This window comes from Molothrus ater, chromosome 3, assembly GCF_012460135.2.
Source record: "Molothrus ater isolate BHLD 08-10-18 breed brown headed cowbird chromosome 3, BPBGC_Mater_1.1, whole genome shotgun sequence".
In the NCBI taxonomy this organism is placed as follows: domain Eukaryota; kingdom Metazoa; phylum Chordata; class Aves; order Passeriformes; family Icteridae; genus Molothrus; species Molothrus ater.
Genome location: NC_050480.2, coordinates 62,860,243 through 62,877,309, shown reverse-complemented (window position 1 = coordinate 62,877,309; position 17,067 = coordinate 62,860,243). Strand labels below are relative to the sequence as shown.

General features: G+C 42.5%; 1 protein-coding gene across 3 annotated transcripts in view; it reads left to right on the top strand.

Moving 5' to 3' along the window:
* The first annotated feature begins 1,148 nt into the window (after window positions 1–1,148).
* The window catches only part of PKIB (cAMP-dependent protein kinase inhibitor beta), a 54,226-nt gene continuing 38,307 nt past the window's right edge, over window positions 1,149–17,067 (top strand). Inside the window, exon 1 of one of the 3 annotated variants that reach the window (XM_036381129.2) lies at window positions 1,149–1,256. The gene's annotated coding sequence lies outside the window, so the exon portion shown is untranslated. Of the gene's footprint in view, window positions 1,257–1,577; window positions 1,687–1,784; window positions 1,893–17,067 lie in introns of those variants that run through there. The other 2 variants (XM_036381128.2, XM_036381131.2) reach the window with 2 other exon arrangements.

The window sequence follows — 17,067 nt, the reverse complement described above, 5'->3', positions numbered from 1 at the left end:
AAAGACACCTACCAGTTATTTTTGTCATTAAGCTAAAAATAGTAGTCATAAGAGGTTTTTTTGAGAAATCAAGCCATCTGCCCAAATAATGAAATAAATTGCAAAGAAACTAATCATTAAAGAAGATACAGCAAATTATATTCTAAGAAAAATATTTTAGAGGGAGTATTGGCAGGACTCCAAACTACAGCTCTTGTACTTTATGAGGACATTTGGAAAGATCTGATAAAAATGCAACATAATCAACCAATTCTAAGCCATCACCTGAGTTATTTGGTGCTTAGAGTTCCCATTGTAAATAGGATTACTTTAACAACATGGCTTAAATAATGTTAAAAATAGATCCTAAGTATTCTAGGTCATGCCAGAAATATGTAAGAAATAAAACCAAGGGATTTTAGGTTCATTAAAGCCAACCTCATTTTCAAAATGGAATGAAATTCTAATCCTCTGTTTCTCTTTATTTGTTATCATAAATAAAGATGATAAAAAGCTTGACATGGTTTATAGTGTAAACACTGAAAAGCACAGGTAAGATACCCACCTTTGTCTGCATTTGTCCAGTTCTCAGAATATAAATGGAAAGTTTCTGAGTATAAATGAAAAATCTCTGTGCAGATTCTCTTTTCATTTGGCTCTGACTGGATATAGGGAAACAGCTGGATGAAGTCTCATATGTATATGCATATAGATTGATAGATGGTAGTGTGATTTTCAAAACTGTTTAAAGTGATTTCAAAATAGATAATCTAGAGTCCTTTTAGTACAATTAAAAAAAAATCTATGCTATGCTCAAAATCTAGATCTTTTAAAAAGCTTTCAAAGCCACTTTGGTACAATATGGTAGAATATGCCTGAAGATGTTAATTTTGTGTTTCCACTGAACACAGTCTTTAAGACAGAGAACTTGCAGCACTCTTCACAGGGCACCATTTTAAGTGGAAAACAGCAAAGACTGCTGATTCCAGGCCAAGGCTGGGTTTTTCCAAACTCCTGCATGAAGGCATGTCCCAGAGGCCAGCAACCTTGACAGAGGCGTGCAGCTGCACCACGGCCTCTCCCTGTGCGCCGTAACGAGGCTCGGAGCCAAAAAGGGTCACATATGGCTACATCCAGGTGCCAACTTTTTGTCACACGCTCGCTGCTTGCGTCGGGCAGGAGTGGGAGGATGTCCTGTGTCATTTTGCTGGTGCAGTTTGAGGGACTGCAGCCAAAAAGAGGAGAAAGAAAAGGGAGTAAAGTCAGCAAAGCTCCAGGTAAGAGCTGTTTTCCCCATTGTTTTCAGGGCACCGGGACCTGCTCTTTCCCCCATATCAGTTTGCAGCGGGACAGCTGTGTGCGCTGTGAGGGCCGCGGGGGACAGGGACCCTCGGCAGGCGCGTCCCTCCCCGCCGGCTGCCGGGCTGTCCCAGCCGGGTCTCCTCTCCCGGCGGCAGCGGCAGCCGGAGCCAGCCCCGCTCGGTGCTTTGGGAATGGTGCCCCACGCCGGCCACCTCCGGGCCTGGCAGCCCCCGGGGCCCGGCCCCCCCGCTGCTCCCGCCGGGACGGGCTGCGGGGGGCGGGCACGGCTTCCCGCCGCCTCCCGGCGCGGCACCCCGGCACCACGTCCCGCGGCAGCCCGCCGCCCCCGGGCACGGCCGCGGCTCCGGCGCAGCGCCATCCGAGGGCAGGGACCTGCGGCGCCGGGTGAGGGCGGCGGCGGCGGGCGCGGGAAGCCGGGGCCGGGCGCGGGGCGAGAGGCGCGGGCGGGGTCCCGCTCCGCCCGGGCCGTGGCTGCCGGGGCTGGGGCGCCGCCGGGGCCGGCTGCGGCCGGGAACATCCCGCAGGAGCGGTGGGGTCGCGGGAGGGGCCGCCCGCAAACCGGAGCGTTCCCGGCGACGCGGAGTGCCCAGGTACCGAGCGCGTCCCTTCCCGGCCCTGGGCAGCCCTTCGGGCATCGAAGGGAACGGGGAGAAGTTTGGAGCAGAGGGCGGGCGAGGAGCGGCGAAGCTGCTGGGGAGGGTGGTCCTGGGGACGTAATGTCCCCTGTCCGACCACCGCGTCCCAGGCGTTCTTCGGGATAGGTCACGGGCGATCTGCCTGTGCCTCCCTGCCCTGGATGCTTCCGGACTGACCCGGTTTAATGTTCCTTAGCGCCAGGTATTATTAACCTTTCGGGAAAACCGCTAATCAGTGTCATACATAGTTTGCCTCTAATCGGGAGGAAAACTGAAATGACTTTTTCTCCGGCACAAAAGCAATCAGAAGTGCGCCAGGTGCGATTTTTAAGCACGTCTCCTTCCTGAAATTATGTTTATATGGTCAAATTAATCAGTGGTGACAACACGAAGGCTAGAGAGTAATTTACTGCTTAGGTATATTAAAACACACATTTGAAACATAACGTTGTGCATGAAGTCCATAATTTAAGTTGCACGGACACAATAATGAACAACTGACATGTAGTTTGTGGATGCAAAATATATTCCTAGAAGACCAGTTAAAATACATCACTGACTTTCAGCTTTCTGTGTTTGCAAGGAATGTCCTTGTATTTAGATCACATGCAAGGCAGGAAATTCTTTTTCTTTCTGATTGCCACAGAATGTTGACTGTAAGAGAATTGTTTCTTAATCCAGTTATAAATGATGCTTCTTAGCAGTTGTTGAAGTTATTTTTGGACTCTGCAGAGCAGGCAAATGTTTTTAACAAGGGGAGAAATAAAAGAGTATTAAAAATTCCTGAAGCAAAGGATAAAATTACCTTTGGGGGCATTGTGGTTAGGATTGGTTAATGTGGAAATACACAGGGCATATTGACTTACACAATATAACTTCATCACCTTCTGTATTTAGGAAAAAAAAATCTTGATAAACATTTTATCAAAACAGAGACCTTAAAACAGCTGAAGGGAAGACAATGACACTTTGTTTATCTTTTCTGACTGAAGAAGTCATGGGGATGAGAATGGTCTGAGTTATTGAGCTTTTTGTTTTAACTTATAGTATTCTCTTTTAAGTTTCGAACTTGAATGTGCATGCCAGGATGGTTTTGAAATATAACATTGTGGTTGATAGCAAATACTTACAAATTTAAGTGAGATAATTTGAAACTTAACTATAAATACTCACATAACTTCTAAAAGCACACACTTTAGTGTACTACTTAGAGTGAAGGTTTAGTTCTGTACCTTGATTTTGTAATACATCCTGTTGGAACAGAGACCAGTCTCTTTTCTTTTTTTCTTTTTCTTTTCTTTTAAATTAGATGTGTCATGACAGTTACAAATTAAGGCAAAACAGCATAACACATCAGTATGCTATAAAAATATGCATGAACTTGAAATTCATGACAAATTTAAAAAATATTGATGCAATATTTTTGCATGAAATGCAGAGAAACTCAGTCAGGTCATATTGTTAATCTGTCTGAAAGTGCAAAACTGTTCCCTTGTGTCCATTCACTGACTATCCTGTTAACAAATAATATTTTCTGTATATATAGTATACTGATGAGGGTTTTTAATGAGCCTTTCAGAATGTAACTGTCTCCTTCAGTTTCTAAAACCTGGGGTGGACAATCTGTGAGGAATCATTTGTATAGTTATCTCCACCAGCTCAAGATCATATGTTCCTGAACTCCTGCTGGCCTTTTTGCTGTACTTTGTTGATTTCTCCTCCTGGTGAAGATGCCTTCCTCTTGACTGGCTTTGGGAGGGAAGTGAGGGAAATTGGTGGTGTGTTCTCTCCACTTCTTGATGTCCAAAGAGCCTCTCTGCATTGCAGCTTCTCCCTAGGGTGCACCTCGTTCTCTCAAATAGTTTTGTGAGCAGCGGAACAATTCAGGATTTTGGATGGATTTTTTGCACTCTGTGGCATCCAGACTGGCCACTCAGACCCATAGGATCATCCCCACCACTGAAAGGGGAGAATTACAAAAATAAATCCAAGTGATCTTGTCTGGTAGAAGTATTTAGACAGTCAAACATCTGTGTTAGAATGGATTAAGATTCTGGCGTTTGCGTTTTTACAAGGGGATCATCCAGATTTTCATTGCAGCCTAAGAGTGTGGCTTAGCAGAAATCCTAGAAAGTCAGAAATGGTGATCTGTTTGTGAAAAGCTCCCAAATCTGGCTTTCCTCACGTGAAATAATATCTTCTGTACTTGATTTAAAAATTCTGGTTTTAGAAGTTTTTCCCATCTTAGACTTATGTTTGTTATTTCTTCCCTTCTGCCCTGACTATATTGATTTCAGCCTGGTTTCCTAAGGAAACAATAATAATGTCCTAAGGAAGCTGAAACAATAATAATGCTGTCTGACTGATAGCTCCCCTCATTGCCTTGGTGTATTTTGTTTACCCTTGGGGATTAATTTCTGCCAATATAAGCAGAAGAGCAGAGATTTCAAAGTGATGAAATTTTACAAACCTCAAGGCTTCTGGTGGCCAGGGAGATGAGGTTGATGCCCCCATTGAAGGAAGCGCTGTAGCAAGCATTCAGCTTAATAGACATCAGAAAATTTGTGTGGGTGCTTCACAGGATGCTGAGCTTTATAACTTCGGCTGCTCAAGGCTTGGTGATTATATATTTCAATTTCTTTGCTTCATGGGAGTGCACAGTTGTGGAAGTTCTGATTGGGCCTTTTTTCCTCTGTAGTCGTCTCAAAATAAGCTCAATAGGTCTGAGATGTTTCTGATAATGAGATATGAATACAAACACTGTCATTCCTCGACTTCATAAGCTGATGTTTTGCTTTCCTTGTCCATAATTTAATACTTCTTGATACAGGGTTGATAGCCGGCGGTGCAATAATTTTCTTTGTTTTCTTGACTCCGTGCAAACATTGATTACTGTGGTCACAATAAAACCTAGCTTCTTCTACAATCAGTTTCTCTCAATTGCTTACAAGGTTTTGATTAGACTTTAATTTGCTTTCTACTGCCACTGCTGTTTCTTCTGGTTAAGGCTACATCTGAACATCCTCTTCTGCTTTTTCTGCACAGCGGGATACTGTAACACTCTCCCTGTTTCATGAGAAGGATAATGGAGGAGAAATATGAAAAGGTGCTGTGAGTTTATCTAGCAAGACCTTCATGAATACATGTGCTTTTATTGACTTTTAAGTGGTGGTTTTTGTTCTGATTATTTGTTTTGTTACACAACTGAGGAGCTGTACTTACGGGTAATTGCCCATTTTCTCCTTTCTTGTCTTGCCAACATTAATAGCATGACAATACTTGTGTATTGTTTCGCTTTCATTATCTCCCTGTAAAATTACTGTGGGTAGCTTTTTTTGAGGTGGTTGGATTTGGTTGATTTTTTTAAAATTTCAATTTTTTTTTCTTTAGAAAGATTTAATAGTGTATTAAGTTGATTTGCTAGCTTTTTTCCTGTTTTAGAAATTGTTTCAACTGGCCTTGCTCTCTGAATGTGCATATATAAGTGAAATTAATTTAATAAAGTGCTCACTGGATAATGTTGATTTCTTTGAAAATATTTTTCTGTATTTACGTTGCACAAAGCTCTCCTCTGTATCTTTTACATTAATTTGTATACATTAAAGCCTTCATTCCCCACTAAAGATAGAACACCACCATGTTTGTATAGCAATTCCATTTGACTTTATTCTCGTTAGTTATTAGCAAGAGGAAGGACAAGGTGCACAGTGATGTCTTTTTTTCTGGGAACAAGCACAAACATTTATATGGGGTCTTGCCCTGCCTCATCCCCTTGCACTTGGCCAAACGTCCTTCCCTGCTGCAAGGACCTGACCTGGCAGCCCCACACAGCTCTCTCCCTGTGCTCCAGGTAGCTGCCACCCCACAGCCTGGGCTGGGTGCCTCCCAGCTGGTGTCAGAGACAACTCCCACAGCAGTTTCTCACCAGTGGTTGCATCGCTCCCAGAAACGTGGGATGTAGTCGTATGTAGGTGCTACCCAGTCTGCTTCACTTCAAATGCATCCAAGGGATGGATCTGGAAACCCTGCCAGTGGAAGTGTTTAACTTGTGCTGTGGGGAAGGATTGGGTAGGATGTGCAAACTTGTGCCCTTACCTTGGCAGGGCAGAGAAGGGCAGTGACATCCTGCACAGAGGGAGTGTGGCCTGTGCCCAGAGACCAGGGGGAGGGCTGGGGTGGGCTGGCAGCAGGAGTCCTTTGCATGGTTTAGCTGTGGCTGAGGCAGCGTCTCTGACTGCAGCCAAAAAAAAAAAAACACCAGTCAGCAAAGGGAGGTGATGATTTTACCACGGTCAGGTTTGCACTGTACATGGGGAGACAGACCTTGAGCAGCCTTGGGATGTGGAGCTCTGGCCAGGTCCACCCAGGCTGAAGCACTTTGACAGGAGGATTTCAGCAGGCTTCCCAGAACACAAAAAGCACTGAATATATGCGGCAGAGGTTTTGTGCATCTCTTTGCTTTGGTATGTGGCACACATCTTTCCACGCTGAAACCGGAGGTAGGGCCAGTTTCTATGCTGGGCTGTGCTGCAAGGATGCAGCTCTGAATGAAAAATATTCCATTTTCTGTGTCCCTAGGAAGATCCCAGAAGAACAGTTGCAGATCAGGGAGCACTTGCTTTTTTCTTTTTGCTGCTTCTTCTTTTAATCTACAGATTAAGCAGTATTTACTACACATATAATAATAGCAAAGCTGTCTCTGTTGTCTTTCCCCATCCTGTCCACTTATTCCATCCAACAGAGGAAGGTGAACTGGGTTTACAGTACACAGTGATGTTTATGCTTGCCATTCTGAGCACCTGCTGAGGCAGAACAGAGGGAATAATTTATACTGCTTTCCAGCCCCCATGGACAAATGGGTAGCCTTTTATTTTAGCCTTTTTCAATTACCTTTGCAACCAATCTGTTGGAACAACATGCTGTTGGAAATCAGGAAGTTTGTCCATAGGCTCCTCAGCAACCTGGAACTGTGATTAGTAATGCAGCTTTGGAGATGAAATGCCCTTGGAAGATCTGCAGCGTTCAACACCACACAACTCGGTGTTCTGTCTGTATAAAGTACTGCCCTTTGCTCAGGCTCAACATCCCTTTTAAATTTTATTTTGCCTACCTTGGAATCTTGCATCATTTGTATCCTTTAGCCGAGCACCTGACCCATCGATATTTTATGTCTTCTTCATTACAAGGTACCTTGGTCTAGCTCAGACAGATGCAGAAGCATTGGCAGCTCTTAAATATTTCATACTAACTGATGAAAGTGCTCTGTGGTATTTCACTGAGTAATGACAAAGAGATTGTCATTGAGATGATTTTTTACCCTTCCTCTTCCTCATCAAAAATAGCTTTAGTTCCTGGGCAATACATGGTATGCTTTGTTCATAAGCAATTTCTATCTACAAAGGTGGATTTTATAGTCCTTAATTAAGTCCTTAATTAACACCATTAAATAGTGTTGGTAAGATTTGTCCTGGAAGTATACCTTGTTATGTCTCTTCCATCTCATGTGGATGAGGTTTGGTTGGGTAAGAGGACTAAAGGAAGCAGAGGATGGGAAGATGATGCCTAGAAATTCTGTCTCTGAGTGGACAAGCAGTTCTGAAAATAGTGTTTGAACTAGAATTTCCCCATAGTACCAAGTAGAAGGATATGGTTTGTTTGAAGTATATTTATTTCTCAGGGCTTAGCCAGTTGTGAATAGCATTGTTTGCTTTGGCAGATGACACAAAAAGTGTTAAGCAATGATATGGCACTTCATCTTGATTTTAGTCCACAGTACAGTGGGAGTGCTGAAGTTTTTGTGCTGTTTGTATGAATAGAAAGTTTGAGGATTGGCATTATATACTGCTCTGGAAAAAAAAAAAAAGGAAACTGAGGAGCAGGGCAGAGGTCTGCAATTGTTGCCATTTCTTCCAGAGGATGATGGGATGCTGCCACAGAGACAACTTATGATGGGAAGACACTGATTTAGCTGCAACCCTGCCTGTAGCAGAGCCAGGCTTGGACACAGCATTGTGGTTCCCTGGACACAGGGAGTCAGATGATGTTGTGGAGTGTGTCAGTGTAGTTCACCTCTCCTGCTTCCTTGCAAAACAGGATGCACTGTCCTCCAGGGAAGGAGCCATTTTCTAGAGTATCAAAAGCATGATGGTCATTGCTGGAGCAGCTGCCCCATGAGGAAAGGCTGAGGGATGGGCTGGCTCAGTCTGGAAGAAGATGGCTCTGGAGGTGCTGACAGCAGCCCCTGGTACCACGGGGCGGGAGGAGGAAACCAGAGAGGTTCAGATGCTGCACAAGGGAAAGAATCCAAGGAGGCAGAGGTGTGGGCTGCCCACAGTGGCTGTGCCAGGTCTGCTCTGGGGAGTTCCAGCCCCAAGGGAGCACAGTCTCATCTGACCTTGGTGCTGGACCAGAGACTCCTGAGCCCTGTTCAGAGTTGTCCCATGACCCTTTCATTCCAAGCTCAAAGCTGAGCCTCTGAAAAGTTGCTGTGAAGCCTTTGTTAACCATCTATGCATGAAAAACATAACAGGGAAGAGGAACGCTATTTAACAGACTGAAAGAAGGCTGGTTGACAGTACCTTTAATAAGAAATAACAGATGCTAACAACAGCATAGTGGTTTGCAGTCCCTGCCTTAAAATATCTTGCTAATACAGTCTGCCTTAGAGATGGTTAAATTCAGTGTTGTAAAACAATTTCTAAGTGTACGACATGTGATCTATTTCAGGCTTCAAGTCTAATTAAGTCTGCTGCAGCCTTTGTTCACTTTAGAAAAGCTTTCTCCAAGGCACAATACAGTATAATAAAAATGCAGGGACTTCTGTAAACATGTTTTGCTAAAGCTTTAATGTGATACTTATGTTCTTGTGTTCAGAAATGAAACACTGAGCCTATTGCTTTCTTGGGAGCAGGCATCATATGCAATGGTGTGACTTTAAAATAAAGGTCTCTAAGTGGGCATGGGGTCTTCTAATGTGTCTCACTTGTTTTTCTTCTTGGAAAGGTCAGGTGTTAGAAATTCTGTTGTTACCACCCTTCTGATATTTTCTCTAAATTTCTTCCCAGAAGAGCTGGATTGCAGTGAAGCCTCTTGGTAACAGAGGCTCCAGAGAAGACAGCCACTGACTAATCTATTATTAAGACTGTGAGTTGCTTCTGTTTAACAAGAAAATACTAAAGAACCACGCCAAAAAGTAAACTATAAGCAATTGCTTCTACAATAGATGGAGTTTCATTTAAGCAAACATCAAGCAAAAAGCTCCTCTCCATGTTGTCAAAGCTGTTTCATAAGCAGTGATTGAACATGTGTTCCCTGAGTAACATAAAAGAGTTGGCATTAAGAAGCCAGTGGTGCTTTCAACCACTTCCCCTCTTTTCCCTATCATTACTCAGAAACTGTCACTAAAAGTGCTTGCTGTTTACCTCAGAGAGCTTAAAAAAGCTTAAAAAGATGAGTGTGTGAGAGTTGGAGGAATATTTGTTTTCTTTCCCCTTGAACTTGCATTTGTTTGCTAGAAAAGCTAGAATTGTGGAAAGAATTAAATTGAATAAAAATAATTCTCAGCCAATTTCTAATGGAAACAACCTATCATTGATGTGATTGGAAGGTCTCCACTTGAACATAGAAGGTGTTTATCATAAGGCATGATGCTTTTAGGAGAAAGCATCACTGAAAAGGCAATGCTGGCATTTTCTGTTCTGAATTGGTAGTTTTATTATTTACAGTTTGAAGAGAGAGTACATGCTGTCCATGCAGTTCCTTTTATTAATGAGTAACTCACTTTTATGTGCCTTCTCTCCTTCTGGATTCTCATTAGTTACAGGTAGCTGGAAGTAACACTCCAAAGTAAAACAGAATAAATTGGATGTGTTTCTTGAACAGATTTCCCAAGAGACTCAGTGTGTTCTATTCTAGCAAGTTTTTAAGCAAAAAAAAAAAAATTAAGATTATTATGATACTAATATTGTTATACTGATTCATTTTGCTTTACTGAGTATTAAAATAATTCCAAATGGAAACTTACTTGCTGTAATCTCATTTGAGGAGATGCAATTTCTTGGGCTGAGTCAACTATAATAATTCACACTAGCATGGAAATTGAATGTTGTTACAGAAACTTAGTTATCTTGAAGGGATGTAATGAGACATTCAGCTGTATAGTCATTGTGTTAATTAAGTGACTGGTTAACAATCCAGCCATTGTAGAGAGGTAAATTTTGTCATATGAAGGGAGAAGGAAGAAAGCTGGAAGCCTCTTTAGTAGCAGTTGGTGGTCTACAGAACATAGAAGAAAGCTGAGCAAATTTATCCAGCTGATCAATTTTGCACATCCACATGAAGTGATATCCACCTCATGATTCTGACAACCAAAAAAGTCAATTAAAACTTCACACCTTAATGATTTTAAAAGTTGCTTGTTCTATAGATTTTTGTAAAACCTAGAACCTGAAATTCTATTGCTTAAAATTAAATACTCTGGAAGAACTGAAAGATGAGATTTAGGGATTCACCTTTTTTTTTTTTTTATGAAGCTTTTTATGGCTTAATGGCTTGATTATTCCTTACTAGAAATATTAACTATGCATTTTTTTCTATTTTGAGAGGGAATGGTTAAATTTTTTTTTCTGTATCTTGGCCTCATTTCTGTACCTCTTCAGAATTTAGGAAAAAGCATGTAAGATTAGAGGTGAATCAAAGCAAATTTAAAAAATCAATTTTAATTTGAATGGCTCACTACCTCCTCACTCTCACCACATGCTCACTCTCACCTTTCCTCCCAGTGCTGTTGCATTTGATTAAAGCCATCAAAAAGCTGGGATTTCCAGCCCAGGCCTTTCTGTATGGCTGCCTTTCAGTGTAGGATTGAGTGCATTTGTTACTGCTCTATTCCTGAGAACTGGAGAGCAGAGATAACAGCCGGCAGTGCTGTCTCTGGGGCAAAGGATGCCTCCCGTAATCCCAGTTTCCTTGTTCAGACTTCCCAGTGTCGGTGTTCCATGGGGGAGGAGAGGCGAGGCTGAGAAGCAGCCCGAGCTGCCATCTGACAGGAGTCACATTTGATGTGCGGATGGCAGCAGATCCCTTGGCTGGGGCTGTGGCAGGAGAGGCAGTCCAGCCTTCAGGCTTAGAAAAGCCCTCAAAAGTGGAACGTAATTACCATCTGAAGTTAAGCTGTTCCCAAAATGGGGATATTTGTTCAGATGCCTTACCAGGAGCTGGCAGGGGGATCTGGCTTCACTCCTTCTGTGCCAGTCTGAGCTGCTCCAGCAAGACAGCAGGTCCAGTCTGTAGCCATGATATTTTCTGAAAAATTCTTTCCTTAGGATTTTTTTCTCCTGAGAAGCTGACAGGCCTCAGGAACAAAATGTAAACAATGATTATCTGCTGCTGTGTAATGCAACAGGTGGATCTGTGATTGGTCTCCTGTGGTAGTTTCTAATTAATGGCCAGTCACAGTCAGCTGGCTCGGACCCTCTGTCTGACGCACAAGCTTCTGTTATCATTCTTTCTTTTTCTATTCTTAGCTAGCCTTCTGATGAAATCCTTTCTTCTATTCTTTTAGTATAGTTTTTGTATTACATGTATCTAAAATAATAAATCAAGCCTTCTGAAACATGGAGTCAGATCCTCGTCTCTTCCCTCATACCTGCGAACACCGTCACACCAGTCTATTTATGCAACTGAACAAAAAGAGGTGCAGGGTGAGACCTCGTTCTGGTTTTGGGGTAAAGGCCTCGACAGCAGAACACATAGAGACATGCTCTTTTGTTGGAGCATGTCTTTTTAAGGCTCCATCTCCTAAGAGAGAATGTAGCATTCAGAAGCATGAAGATAGAGGGCTCATCACTAAATGGGATGTGATGAGGGGGAAGATGCTCAGCCTCAGGCAGCATGGGAGCTAAAAACAGCTCAGTGGTGTTGCGAGATGTGTTTGCACAGTGCCAGCACAGCCACTGCTGAACTTGGGAGAGGCTGGAGATGTTCTGGAAATGTTCAGAGGAGTGAAATCCTCAGGGGGTAATAGCCCTCAAACTGAGGAAGGAATATTATGGCTTGTTCGTGTCTGGTATCAGTACGGGAGTTTCAAAAATTGTTAAGAAAATAAGCATATGGACTGTATAAAAGGCACATAAGCTTATTTTGGGTGAGGAAAATACACAATGTTGTTCTCCTTTTTACATCTCTTCAGAAAGTATCTTGGCATGTTTTCTGTAGATCTGTGTCTCTGAATTTAGAGGGGGAGGATGAGGAGGAAGGGAAGCTGAGGTGAGGAGGGAGGAAAGCTGAGAAGAGAGTGCTGCTGGGATATGACAGAGTTTAGCACCAGTTTGTTTGCAAGTGGAAGATGCAGAGGACCTGCAGTGATGTGTTATATTATTAATTATGTTTCAGTGTAGCTCTGGAGTTGTAGATCCTAGGAGAAATGCCACTCTGAACAAATATGACATTGAGAATTTGTTGGTGAACTGTAACATCTGAAATGATACTTCTCTAGAGAAAAATAGAGCTTAACTGTGCTAAACATTCAACAAACACTTACTGCAACTCCAATCTGAATGTTTAAACTGTGAACAAAATAGCAGGAAACACTGACTAATAATTCTGTGGCATCTGCTTTCTGGGGAAAATTGTGCCCTCATTTTCTAAATTAGAGGAACAAAAATAACAGTTAATTATTTTATTTTATTTTATTTTATTTTATTTTATTTTATTTTATTTTATTTTATTTTATTTTATTTTATTTTATTTTATTTTATTTTATTTTATTTTATTTTATTTCATTCAGTTCATGCTGCACTTGGTAATAAGTCACTAGTAAATAGCTCCTGAACTGTCTGTGCTTCTTGTCTTGGGTGTTGAGTTTACAGGATGTTTACTTGGAAGCAGCCACCAGTAGGAGAGAGAGGGGCAGAGCTGAGGTGACAGAGCAGGGAGAGCTCAGGGAACAAGGTCTGTGGCACGTGCAGAGGGCTTGAGGACCCCTGTCTGTACACTTAGACAATGGCCATCAGTGCTACTGAGCAGAGGAGTGAGATTAAAGGTCAGGATGATTTTGTTCTGTAACCAAAACAGGCAGGATGTCTGCTGAGGAGAATGGTGCCTGACTGAATGAATGTACTTCGGCAACAGCAGTTGCACCCAGGTGTTGTCTCATCTTTTGAGGGCTGTGGCACGGTATTCCAATGCAGGTTACTTTTCTTCTTCGAGGTAGAGGACATTTTGAATATCATTTTGAATCTTGGATAGCTCCATCCTCCATTTAAAAATTAATGGATGCTATAAAAATACCAAGGCTAGAATATTTCCTTTGGTCATTAATTTCCCATAGGAAAACTGCTCCATATTCAACAATTTAATGCTGGAGTTGGTACTGATGCTTGGGTTTAATAGGGTTTATTAAAGCATCTTCATTATTCTGAAGAATAAAATTGTTTCAGTGATTTTGCATGATTTTGCACTGCATAAGCAGCGCTGTTGTGGTGTGGTAAAGATTGTCTTATTTTTGTCTCCACAATTCAGGAAGAACTGAAATGTTACAGTGTACTGCTGAAACTGTATATCCAGAAAAGATACTGGTAATCAAACACGAGTTTTGTAGGAAAGGTCATCTTAGTTATCAGATGCATATGCCCTTTTCCCAACCACCAGCTTGCTGTTTTAATGGCTCTGGGGTGGCACAGATTTGTGACTAATCCTTGCTTTGAATCAGCAGTGCCTACTGAGATAATGCAGGAATTGTTCAGAGCTTTAGAGGGATGGATGGTTCAAAATTAAAAAAAAACAACCAAGAAACAAAAAAGCCAAACAGATCAAAAGAGCTTTTCTATTACACTACCAAATTGATTACTTCTAATTCAGAAATTCATTTAAGCTGTTCTTATTTTTCATAACTTGATCTTGAAGAAGCATTTTTACTATGTAACCCTGATTTTTTTCCATTTTGTTTTTTTTTTCCCCTGGGACTGAGTGGTGAGGGCAGCTATCCAGTTAATCCAGAATGAGCTTTAACAAAGCCTAGATATGTGGGCTCACAGTACCTCCAGGCAGCATAGCAAGTGCCACCTTATCCAAGGATATAAACACCACTGGCTTTGGCCTCACACCCCCACCTCAGCTTGGTGGATTTGTGGCTATCTGTGGCCAGAATTCCTGCTCATCTTCAGCCTTTACTTCAGCCTGATGATGAGCCACATCTTGCTGTCAGAGTTGTTTTGTGCCACAGTCTAGGCTGTGGCACGTGAAAGATCCCCTCCACCGTGTGGTTTGGTGACATGGATGGTTGTGGGGCATCCTGCATTGGCAGTGTTCTTCTGTGGCTGGAGGCCATCCTTCCTTTGGGGATCTTTGAGGTATGAGCAGCTTTTCTCATGAATCTCCAGCTTGTCCCTGCTAAAATGGGAGAACATTGCCTTCTAAGTTGTGAGATGAAGCCTTCAAAGCACAGAATAGACAACTGTGTCACCAGGGAGGCTTCTTGAAAGACTGAGCTGTTCGTGTCCTCCAGTGAGGCGAATGAGTGATGTGCCCTGGATTTAGCTGTGCCCACCATCTGATAATAGAAATTCATTGTGAAATGTTTATGATCCCAGAAACATGGTACTGGCATGCTGCACAAAGCAAGGGTTCTGACACTGCACACACTGGGCAATGTTTTTTCACTCAATTTGTTCTTCCCTACAGCCTCTGACTCCAGGTCCATTCAACTATTTTGGGTCACTTTGTTAGCAATCTGCAACCACCTCTTCTAAATACTGCTTTTTTGGATACGTAGGTTCAGCACATTTTCTTGTTGCATGAAATCTCAGAAAGGCTATTAGTAAATCCTGACTTTTATTTTTCTTTTTATAGTCGTTTACAATTTCAGATAAAATTGCCACTTGCACTAGTAAAGGACTTAGTGTGTACCTGAAGCTCACTCTCTTCTGACTAAGTTGTTTTATCTGTGTCAGTTTGTGATATCTGATGCCTGTTTTTCAGCCTTCAGTTCTGTAGCTGAAAGATCAAAATTTCAGGAGTAGTTTATTTGTAGAAGTTGCTTCCTTTTTCTTCACGTAGATACAATTTTCCTATAAATATCGAGTATTTTGACAATCAGCTCCCAGGTGTGATCAAAGCACATATCTCTAAAGAGACAAGTATTAGCTCATGAAACTCAGTGACCATGAAACTGAGAGGATGCTGTAGGACTGGTAAACTGATAGATCCTAAGAGCATGTGGTAGGAAGAGGGTTAGGCACAAACCCCTGACTGGTGTTAATTGGGGCAGAGTAGGTTTTGTGCTACTAACAGGCATGATAGTTCTGCTAAATACCTGCTGTCTCCTCTCCTTCTTGCTGCCCTGTGGATTCTTTGGAGAAGCAAAACATTACTAAGGACAAACAGAAAAAACTCAGAGCACTGTATGATAATTTGACTGTAGACCCTGGACATCCTTCAGTGGGAATGGATGTGCTTGAATTGCTATGCACGAATATTTTTATTATATTGAATAAAACTCTGAAAGGAACTTGGCTGAATACAGGGAATCTTAAGGCCCTATGCCATGTGTCTCTTCCCTTCTGTGAGATGTATCCTGCCCTATTTCTGTTTCAAGGGGGTTTTATGAATTTGTTTGGAAACAGTGCATCCTTAGAAGAGCTGTTTAACAGCTATTGGAAGAACAGTTTCCTGCCTCACAGGGCATTTTTAGCCAGTTTAGACCCACAACTCATCAAGACCTGAGGAATGGACCACTCAGGACTTGAAGGGATAGAGTTTTGTGTTGGTACCTCTCTGCCTTGTGGAAGTTGAAGGTAAATTAGGGTGAATTTGGCTTCTGATATGCATCAGAACATCTGTTACAAATCATGCCTGGCTACAGTAGCCTCTCAGAGGGATCTCTGCAGCACAGTGGTACACTGGCTCTGCTTTTTTTTTTAGGTGTCCTCATACCAAGGGCAAATAAAAAAATCTATAGGTCTGCCTGCTTGTTGCTGTAAAGCTGCGTGGTTAATTGATGTATGGCCTGACCATGTGCTTACATAGAGCATTGACATGTGATCTGTGTTCAGAATAAGCATTCATCCTTTTCCTCAGCATAGGTGAAGGGAAGAATTCACTCTGGAATGAGCAGAGGGAATGTTTTTGCTGTGCATACCTGACAGAGATGGACTAGGAAAAATACCCAGTGAATTAATATCAGAATTATGTTCACTCACAGGCTGCTAAAAGCTGCCCAGGTGGTCTTCCACCATTTCAGTGGTGTACATACACAGCAGAGAGAAGAGCAGCAACACCACCACACTGCCTGAGGTTTGGTGTCACAGCACACTGAGTCTGCAGGTGACCTTCAGTTCTCATCCATGTGATACCCCACGTGCCAAGGCTTTCTTCCATTGTTTTATTTCAGGTTTGATCTCTGTGACACCAGAAGTGGGATATCACTTGGTCAGTCACTGCCTGTGAGGTCAAAAGAAGCATTAGCAAATGCAGTTACAGGGCCTGTCTGATGGGTACCCTTGTGCTGACAGACACGGGTGTTCTCGTGCAGGACACTGCGTGAGGGCAAGGCAGGACAGTGTGACATGAAATTAGAGAGGGCAGCAGTGTTTGAAGACACTTCTTTTGAGGCTTTTCATCCTGACTTCAGGCTAATTGTTCTGCTATTAATACTAGTTATCTGATATCAGCATCTTACTGTTGTTATTTGCTACATGCAGCTATAAATACCATGTTTTCATGACACATAAAATTGCATTCCCCTACTGATAGCAGCAAGGAATCTTGCAGGGAGGATTGCAAAGCACTTGTAAAAATCCTGTTTATTGAATGAAGCCATTATTGCATATGCAGAGGTTAGGGCTGGGGTTTAATGATTCCTGCTTTTCTTCTCTGCTCTTTGCAGAGATGCTGTTGTTCCAGGGAGTGCTAGGGAACCCCATAGGCTGCAGCTGTGTCTGGCCTGCACAAAGCAAGAATAAAGACTGAAGAAACCACTTTTGCACTTCTGCTGTCCCTCTGCATCTCTTTAGGGATCAGATATGATTCATTGTCTTCCCTGGGACTGCCTTCCCCTCACCTCCAAATGCCATTCAGCCCTAAGAGAGCTCCCATGTGAGAGCAGATTGCTTTAGTTAAACATTGGCAAGTG